Here is a 10,483-nt window from a genome sequence, read left to right on the forward strand (position 1 = left end):
GCTGCAGGTTGATGTTTGCCTTTGGGAGCAACCCCTACTTCCAGAACACAGTAATCATTAAGGTGTATCGGCTTAGCATTGCCGGTAGGAGTGGGCTTCAGCTTTGAGATGGTGGAGAGGGGCAGGGGGCCACTTGGGAGTGGGTGGAGAGGTGCACTGTGTCCCCAGCATGTGGTGGGACCATGTCCAGGAGCAAGAGAGGCGGGAGTTTGAGAGGGAGAGAAGGCGAGAGGGCATGGGTTTTAGGCCGTGGAGAGCATCTCCTAAATTTTCCCTTCCTGCAGGATAGAGGGTGTCTCGTTCCATGCCAGTCCAGTGGTTCTGGGAGAATGAAGGTGGAGCTGCCAGCTGCAGGCACAACACCAGCTGTAACTTTTTCAAATGCTTGTGTGACCCCAGCTGCCCCGGGTCTAAGAGGATCAGCGAGGTGGGGCCACTGCAGGCCTCGTCAGCCGTGGTGATGCCTGAGAGGGCCCCGGGCCCCATGCTTAGCTGGCCTGTTTCCCCTACCAGGTCGTCATTGAGGACCTGTGGCCCAATCCCCTCCTGTACTACCCGAGGCAGGAATCAGCTGTAGGGAATGAACTGAGAGGAGGGCCTGTCCGTGAGGCACAAGGGGGGCTAGGTCCTGATGTGTATGTGTGTGGAAGTTACCAGGGGACAGGGAGATTAGTCGTGGGGAAACTGAGGCTCAGCGGAGCCTGGACCCCAGCTGGCCCAGGGAACTGTTGGCAGGGTGAGAAGGGAACCTGTGGCAATGCAGGCACACATCCAGGGCTGTGCGTCCACGAGGGCAAGTTCAGGCCTCCCAGGCTGGCACCTGGAACATCCCAGGTCACTCGGGAGAGGCCAAGCTCCTTCACCCCATTTCTCAGAACTGTCACCCGTGCCCGTCAGCCCCTCTGTCAGGTCTCTGGCTGCTTGTTCTGTTGGGGATGACCTGCCAGTCTTTGGGAGTGGGGCTCCCTTGTCCCATCCCGCTGCTGTGCCAAGAATCCCTCACTTCCCTCCATGTTCCCGACCACCCTGTGGCCTCCCACAGCCACATGGCCATTCTTGGGAATGGCACTGGGCCGTGGGCTGGAGGCTCCTTTGTCTCTAGGAGAAGAAGAACAGGGATCCCACGAGGACAGAGGACACCCTCATCCACCTTGGCTATCCTTGGCATTATGCAATTTCACAAATCCCTAACGTGTGTGTGTGTGTGTGAGTTTGAGTGTGTTTGTGTGTTGTGTGCACCTGGGGCATGGCAGCTGTGTGGACGTGGACAGAGCAGAGCATCAGAGTCTGACCAAGAACAAGAAGTTGAGGAGGCGTTCACCGCTGTGAGAGGTTTGTGCACGAGGCTACGTGGTGCTTTGCCTGCAGAGGACAGAAATGGGGGAAAGGATCACCAGTCCAGAATTGGAGAGTATCCAGCACGTATATGAAGGGACAGCAAAGGAAACATAAACAAGTTAAGAAGCGCTTTGCGTCTGTGTGTGGGATAGTTCCTGGAGCCAGGACATGGCGAGGAGGCAGTCTGCCTGGTGAGGCCCTACAACCTCCGAAGTGTGGGATTGTATGAGTGGCGGTGACGTTCAGCGTGGGTGCAGGGCAGGGCAGGGCATGGCATGATGACATCCTAGACTGGGTCTAGGAGGAGGGCGGAAGATATAGACCACTGTCCATGGGAGCCTTATTCTTCAGGGCAGGGCACACAGGTGGGGAAGGGTCCTGGCGAGCGGGGCCCCCGTGGCCTGGTGGCTCCTGGTCCCGCCACACTGACACAGGTTAGGGAGCTTGGCCCAGTACCATTGCTCCTGGAAGCGGGCCCCGCACTGCTGTGATATGGTCCCACTTATGTGTCCGGTCAGGAGAACCGGAAAACCCACATATCCCGGGAAGACTAAGGAGGAGGACATCCCTCATGGTCCCTGCAGACCCTCGCCATACCACGCCGCAACACTCGCCCACAGGGGACAGTTCCAAGGACGTGGGAGGGAAGGTAGGTGTGAGTGGTGGAAGGCACTGCGGCATTCTGAGTGGGCTGTGTGTGAGGGAGGTCTGCGTTCGGCTGTGTGTGTGTGCAGAGTCATGCATGCGTGTGTGTGTGCTTGCGTGTGCGGTCACCCAAGCATGCCTCTGGGCCATGGATCATGTTGTTTGTGCGGTGTGTGTGAGTTTGCATTAGCACATGTGAGTGTGGCAAGAGTGCATGCCTATGGACAGGAGACCATGTGTCTTGGTGTGTGTATAGGGAGGGTGTGTTTGCAGGAGCACTGGTGTGTGTGTTTGTGAGGCCACGTGTGTGTGCCACTGTGTCGGGACCCTGGGTGTTTATGTGTTGTGTGGTTGCATGCCTACGTATGTGTTGGTGTGTGTGGTCAAGTGTGCATATTTGTGTGCCACCGACATTGTGAGTTGGTGGGTGTTGCCTGAGTGTGTGTCTGCACACGGATGGGCGTGTGTGTGTGTGCGTGTGTACGGCCAAGTGCACATACCTATGTGTGTGGGCAATGTGTGTGTTTCTATTACATATGTGTGAGCTTGTTTGCCTGCGTGCCTATGTGTATATGTGTGTGGACATGTCTGTGTGCCTGTGTGCTGGCGATAATGTGTGCTTCCCAGTTTAGTGTGAGTGTGTTTGTGCATGTTTCCTGTGCACATCAGTGTGTGTTCCTGTCAAGTGTGCATGCCTGTGCCCTGGAGATCATATGTGTTGGGTATGTGATCCTGAGTGTGTCTTTGTCCGCACACAGTTATCTGTTCTTCTGCGGCCATGTGAGTGTGCCTCTGTGCGGGGACCGTGTGTGTGTTCTGTGGTGTGAATTTCCCAGTGGATATGAACATGTGTGTGCATGTGAACAGAAATCTGCATGGCTGTGTGTGCTAGTCCATGGGTGTATGGCATGTCTGTATGTTTTCAGGCGCACCTGGGTGTGTAACTTTCTGCTGGGCTACATATGGACGGACGTGTGCCAGAGACCTTCCGTGTGAGTATAGAGTGTATGTGTGTTTTCATGCGCAATTTTGTCTGTTGTGTGTCTCTGTGTTTGAGGCCTTTGGGTGATGTGTGTGTGGGGGTTGTGTGAGCGCATGTCTATAGCCACCTGCTCATGCCTCTATATTGGAGACAGTGTGCATGCATGGGGTGTTTGTGTTGCATTATCACGTGTATGTGTATTTGGGTGGTCATATGTGCAAACTTTTGTGCCAAAAACACGTGTGACTGTGTGTGCGTTGCTTCTTTGTGTGTTGGCATGTGCTTGTGTGTGTGTGCGTGTCTGTGGGTGTGGGACCAGCGGTGTATGCCTGTGTACTGATGACCGTGTGTGTTCCTTGATTGTCTGTGTGCGGTATGGACCGTGTGTGTGTGTGTGTCTGTGTGTGTGTGTGTGTGTGTCTGTGTCTGTGTCTGTGTCTGTGTGTTTTTCCAGGGCCATTTGTGTATTCTTCTGTACTGGAGACAGTTTGTGTATGTTGTGGGTGTGGGACTACATGTGCAAAAGTGTGTGTGTGGTTTGGGAATGTCAGCACATACGCCAGTGAGCCAGAGACTTTGTGTGGATTGCATGTGTGTGTGTTTGCATGAGCAGGTGCGTTTGTTGTGTTGGTTCAGACCAGTGTGCGTTCCTGTGTGATGCAGACCGTGTGTTTCTGTTCCTTGTGGTTATCGTGAGGGCAAGTGTGAGTGCATGTGTCTTGGTGAGAGCTGGTTGTTTAGGCATATGTGCCTAAAACTGTGTGTATTTGTTGCACGTGTGTGTGTGTGAGTTCTAGGACGGAGGGGGCCTGTGTGATAGTGCCGCGTCATGCGTTTATGGCTGTGCCAGAGAACTTCTGTGAGTGTTGTGCATGTGTTCGCAAGCGCAGCTGTGTCTGTTTGCATGGGCAAGTGTGCATGGCTGTGTGCAGGACGCGTGTGTTTGTGTTTTATGTGATCTGACTGTGTACATGCACAGGTGTGCATGGGAGTGGATTGTGCAGCCAACATGCATGCCTGTGGGCCATGTGTGTGTGTGTGTGTGTGTGTGTGCAGGCGCACACCTGTGTGAGACAGCGTGCATGCAGCCATATTTCCCGTGTGTCTAGCCCGGTTGTGTGGGTTTGTGTCATGTGTGTATGTATGCATGAGCTCGTGTGTGAGTTTCATGTGAGTTTTGTGTCTCTGTGTGTTTCCAGTCACGTGTGATTGCGAGTGTGTGTGGCCACCGGTGCATGCCTGTGTGTGGAAACCGTATTCATGTGTGTCGTGTGTCAAAGCGTTTCCATGTGCACACATGTGTATGAGAGTGTGTGTAGGTCCCGGGCAGCAAAGGAGGACTGTGGGATTTCCAGCTCTGCTGATTATGGAGAAAAGGGCAAGAGGCCGAGTGCAGACACGTCCCTCAGGACACACAGGTTTCGAATGCATTCCGGGGATCGTCAGGGGTCTGTCTCCCATGTCCTTGCAGAGACAGAAAGGTGCCAAGGCTAGGAGGGACAGGTTTCAGTTGGCAGGTGGGTGTGAGGCGCACCACCCATCTGTGCTACTTGCATGAATGGTCCCAGGTGTGGGAAATAGCTCAGGGCTTCAGGCTGATTCCCAGGCCGCACACCTCTTGTCATGTTGCCCCTCTCATCTTCCATCCCTGGCAAGGACAATGTCAGATGTCTGTCATTGCACAAATGTCACCCAGGAGTGGGTGTGGACATAGAAATCATCCACATGAAGGGCGAACAGATGGTAACCAAGGTCCAAGACCATGGGGGCACATATGAATAACACTCTGGGGGAAACACTTGGGGACCCAGTCGGGGACTATGGTTGGATATAGGTGCATGCTTCCCCTGAATGAGATGGAAACACTCAGTGACTGGAAACACACAGAGACACACAACACACACACGAGCTCAAGCATACACACACACACGACACACACCCAGACCCCCGTGCTCGACACATGGACGAGAAGATGGCGGCATGCATGCATGCAGACACAAACCCATGCAGACATCACCTGCTGGTCAGTGATGCCTGGAGAGACTGTCTGGCATTGGCGCCACACCAACGGCCCCAAGCCTAATTTGCTGACTCAAAACCACACTTGGGCAATCTCTCACCACATTTGTGGGCCAGCTCTGCGGACATGATGGTCCCACTTGATTTTCCGCTCACGGTCTAAACCAGGTGCCGTGGGGCCAGGGAGTCGAGAGTGGATGTGTTATCCTCTGTAGGCCAGACGAGCTGGGAACATATTCCCGGGGCATTCGTGCCTTTGGGAGCATGCAACACAAGACGCTCCGTCTCTGCTGGTGAAGGTGTTCGTGCTGCCTGTTGCCTGGGTGCTGTTCTCAGCTCTTGCCACCTGGCCTTCCAAAGAGTGGGCACTGAAGTCACCAAGCTGGTGGACAGAATCCACCCGCTGCCTTCTGCACAGGTTTCACCCAGGCTTCCTCTTCATGGTGGGGCATCTGGTTCCACTTTGCTGTATGCAATTGGCTCCGGGAAAGGCAGGCGTCCCTCTGTCCTCCTTGCCGAACACACTGCATGTCAGTGTGACTGTGTGAAAGTGGGTTTGTGTGGGCACCCAGCTTCGCACCATTCCAAGGCTCACCGGCCTGGCTGCTGGTAAGAAAAGGGGGAGAGGGCTTTGAATTCCTGTGAAAGGAGCTGCTCAGAGATGCATCTGCATCTTTCTTCCGGAATCCTTTAGGTTTAAGAGGCCATGTGGCCAGAGGGGTCAGAGAAAGAGCCCTGGAAGAGAAAGTCAGAGAAGAGGATGGAGAGGAGAGCATGAGGAATGGACAGGCAGACCGATGGCCAGAGCACTCTTTGATGCTCTGCTCCTGACCAGCAAAGGGCATGCACTGGGACAAAATGTAGCCGCACATTTCCCCTAGCAGGCAGACCGCTTCATGGCCTCTTCTCCTGGAATCACACTATTCATACCCCAGGGCCTGGGCTGAACATTTCCAAGCACATCTGACCAGCCTACCCAGTGGTGCACACAGTGTCATGAGCCTTACAGGAATCTATTCGGGAAGGATGAGGGACCGCTTCCCACTGGCAGTACAAATTCCAGGCAGACTGCGGGCCTGATGGGGCTGTGGGAACAGCTCGCGCTGGTGTTGTGGGTAGGGGTGGGTTTGCGGCGTGGGAGTGGGTGTGCGAGGGGTGTTTGTTGTGGCTGGGAGGCCGAGGCCACCCTGGAGGGGGCGCGTGGTCCGGCTCCCTGGCCAGCTGTCTGGCTCCCTATGGGGCGAGGGGTGGGGCCGGGTACAGCCCCAACCACCGACTGGCCACTGGGTGGTCCCGGGGTCCAGTCAGCATCCTGGGCTTGGCCATGGGTTTCCATCCAGGCAAGGCCACGTCCTGGGAGCCCTTGCACCACCACTCAGAAGCGACCTGGCACACAACCATTGTGTGCATGCATCCCGCAGGCGCGCGGCCTCTGATAGGTGCCCGCCTCTAGGCTTGGGCGCCAAATCTCCACCTGCCGGCTGCTTGCAGAACCCCCATGCTCACACCTCCAGCTCATTCCCTCTGCCGAGACCGTGGCTCTGTGCTGAAGCTCTGCTCCATTTCCAAATGGAGAAGGAGGCGTGGTCTGGGAAACCCGGTCTGCCACGGAATCCTGGACCACCTTTGTCCGCAGAGAGAGGCGTGAGGAGGCGGGGGCCAATGGGGAGGCAGGCGCTGAGGCTAGGCATGGGTGCCGAAGGCCCTACATTAGGGGGTATGGCGGCACAGCCTGTGCAGGAGGGTGAGGCCCGGCAGCGCATAGGTGAGTCTGGCCCAGTGAAGGTGTTGGACGTCATGGTGGAGGATATCATGGGGTGGTGGAGGTCGTAGCGGCGGAAACGAGGAGGTGGGGCGAGCCAAGCAGTACGAGAAGCATCAGGAGCTGCCACTAGAAGAGCCATTGCTAGTTCCTGAGACAGCTGGGCTGCCTTGTCCCATCCAGCTCCTGTGCCGAGAATCCACCAAGTCCCTCCATGTTCCCGACCACCTCGTGGCCTCCCACAGCCACTTGGCCATTTTTGGCAATGGCACTGGGCCATAGGCTGGCATCTCCTGAGTCTCTAGGTGAGGAGGAAGGGGGATCCCATGAGGAAAGAGGACACCCTCAACCCACCTTGGCTATCCTTGGTATTACGCAATTTCATGAATCCCTAACATGTTTGTTTGTGTGTGTGTGTGTGTGTGTGTGTGTGTGTGTGTGTGTCTGGGGCACGGCAGCTCTGTGGACATGGACCCCGCCGAGCATCAGAGTCTGGCCAACCACAAGAATTTCAGGAGGAGTTCACCGCTGTGAGAGATTGTGGACAAGTCTACATGGTGCTTTGCATGCACAGGACAGAAATGGGGGCAAGGATCATCATTGGCAGCTCTGGAGAGTATCCAGCACATATCTGAAGGGACGGGAAAGGAGAGATAAACAATTTAAGAAGTGCTTTGCGTCTGTGTGTGGGTTTGTCCTTGGAGCCAGGACATGGTGAGGAGGCAGTCTACCTGGTGGGGCTCTCCAACCCGTGAAGTTTGGGATTGCGTGTGTGTCGGTGTTGTTCAGCATGAGGGCAGGGCAGGGCATGGCATGGCATCAGGATACCCGAGGCACGTTCTAGGAGGAGGGCGGAAAAGGCAGACCTCTGTCCATGTGTACCTTATTCTTCAGCGTAGAGCACAATGGGGGAAAGGGGCCTGGGGAGCGGGGCCCTCGTGGTCTTGTGGCTCCTGGTCCCAGCGCATTGACACTGCTTAGGGAGCTTGGCCCAACACCCTTGCTACTGGATGCAGGCCCGCACTGCTGTCATGCGATCTCATGCAAGTGTCCAGTCAGGAGCACCGCAAAACCCATGTATCCCAGGAGGACGAAGGAGGAGTCCATCCCACATGGTCCCTGTGGACCCTCATCTTCCCACGCCTCAAAACCCATCCAGTGGGGACATTTCCAAGGACGTGTGAAGGAAGGAATGTGTGAGTTGTGGAAGGCACTGCGGTTTTTGAGTGAGCTGTGTGTGAGGGAGGTCTGCGTTCGGCTGTGTGTGTTTGCACTTGCGTTCGTGTGTGTGTGTGTACTTGCGCGTGTGGCCACCTGAGCATGCCTCTGTGCCGGGGATTATGTTGTTTGTGTGGTGTGTGTGAGTTTCTGTGTGCATGTGTGAGTTTGGCAAGAGTGCCTGCCTGTGGAACGGGGACCATGTGTCTTCATGTGTAACAGGATGGCATGTTTGCAGGTGCACGGGTGTGTGTATTTGCGAGGCCACATGGGTGTGCCACTGTGTCGGGACCCCGGGTGTTTACGTGTTGAACGTTTGCATGCCCACGTATGTGTTGGTGTGTGTGGCCAAGTGTGAATGCTTGTGTGTCACAGACCTTCTGAGTTGGTGGGTGTTCCCTGAGTGTGTTTTCACACGGATGGGTGTGTTGTGCGTGTGTGCGGCCAAGTGCACATACCAGTGTGTGGGTACCGTGTGTGTTTCTATTTCATGTACAGGTGTGTTTGCCTGTGTGCGTGTGTGTGTATGTGTGTGGCCATTGTGCTTGCCTGTGTGCCAGTGATAGTTTGTGATTCCCAGGATTGTGTGTGTGTTTGTGTGTGTTTTGTGTGCACATCAGTGTGTTTTCCTGTCAAGTGTGCATGCCAGTCATTGGAGATCATATGTGTTGGGTGTGTGTTTCCTGAGGGTGTCTTTGCCCACGCATGGTGGTCTGTGCTTGTGTGGCCATGTGTGAGTGCCTGTGTGCGGGGACCCTGTGTGTGTTGTGTGTTGTGTGTGTTTCCCAGTGCATGTGAACTTGTGTGTGCATGAGAACAGAAATCTGCCTGGCTGAGTGTGCTAGTCCATGGTTGTATGGTGTGTGTGTGACATTCTGCGGGCCTACATATGTTTGGACATGTGCCAGAGAACTTCTGTGTGAGTGTTGAATGTATGTGCGTTTGCATGCTCAATGGTGTCTATTGTGTGTCTGTGTTTGCAGGCCTTTCAGTGATTGTGTGTGTGTGGGTGGCGTGTGTGCACATGTCTGTAGCCACCCGCTTATGCCTCTGTGTTAGAGACTGTGTGTGGGCTTGGTGTGTGTGTGTTGCATTAGCACTTGTGTGTGTATTTGGGTGGTCATGTGTGTGCTGAAAACTAGTGTGGCTCTGTGTGCATTGCATATATGTGTATTGACAAGGCACATGTGTGCGTGTGTGTGTCTCTCAGTGAGGGACAAGCAGTGTATGCCTGTGTAGTGAGGACCATGTGTCCTCCTTGAGTGTTTCTGTGCAGTATGCACTGTGTGTGTGTGTTTTTGTGTGTGTCGGTAGGTGTGTGTATGTTTTGGGGGCCAATTTTGTATTCTTCTGTACTGGAGAAGGGCTGTGTATGTTGTGGGTGTGGGATTACACGCGCAAAAGTGTGTTTGTGTGTGTTGGGAAGCTCACCGCACATGACTGTGAGTCAGAGAGTTTGTGTGGGGTGCGTGTGTGCATGTTCTCATGAGCACATGCATGTGTGTGTGTCGGTGCAGCCCAGTTTGCATTCCTTTGTGATGCAGAACGTGTGTTTCTGTTCCCTGTGGGTATCCTGAGGGCAGGTGTGTGTTTTGTGTCTGGGTGAGGGCCAGTTGTGTATGCCTGTGTGCCTAAGACCGTGTGTATTTGTTGCACGTGTGTCTGAGTGATTTCTTGTGTGGAGGGAGTGTGTGTGTTAGTGCAGGGGCAAGCGGGTATGGCTGTGACGTAGACCTTGTGTAGGTGTTGTGCGTGTGTTTGTGAGCGCAGCTGAGTGTGTTTGCCCGGGCAATTGCGCATGCCGGTGTGCAGGACACGTGTGTTTTTGTATTATTAGGTCTGACTGTGTGCATGCACAGGGGTGTGTGGGAGTGGAAGTGTGAGCCAACATGCATGCCTTTTGGCCACAGATTGTGTGTGTTTGTGTGTGTGTGTGTGCGCACACCTGTGTGAGAGAGCGAGAGCAGTGCCGGTCTGCATGGGTTTCTGTCTCTGTGTGTGCATGCAGCCATCTTTGCCGTGCGTCTAGCCCGGGTGTGTGGGTGTGTGTCATTTGTGTGTGTATGCATGACCTCGTGTGTGGGTTTCGTGTCTCTGTGTGTTTCCAGTCACGTGTGATTGTGAGAGTGTGTGGCCAACGGCGCATGCCTCTGTGTGGAGACCGTATGCGTGTGTGTCGTCTGTCCAAGGGTTTGCATGTGCACACATGTGTATGACTGTGTGTGTGTAGACCCCAGGCAGCAAAGGAGAGGGACTGTGGGATTTCCAGCTCTGCCAAAGATGGAGAAAGGGGCAAGAGTCTCATTCCCAGGCGACTCTCCTCTTGTCCTGTGGCCCCTCTCACCTTCCCTCCCCGGCAAGGACAATGCCAGAGGTCTGTCATTGCACGAATGTCACCCGGGAGTGGGAGTAGACGTGGATAGCATCCACGTGAAGGGTGAACAGATGGTAACCACGGTCCAAGACTGTGGGGCACATATGAAATCCACTCTGGGGGAAACGTGTGGAGACCTGGTCGG

The sequence above is a fragment of the Eumetopias jubatus genome, unplaced genomic scaffold (genome assembly GCF_037043125.1).
Source record: "Eumetopias jubatus isolate StellerSeaLion01/CBP00866 unplaced genomic scaffold, mEumJub1_p1.0 scaffold_105, whole genome shotgun sequence".
Taxonomy (NCBI): Eukaryota; Metazoa; Chordata; class Mammalia; order Carnivora; family Otariidae; genus Eumetopias; species Eumetopias jubatus.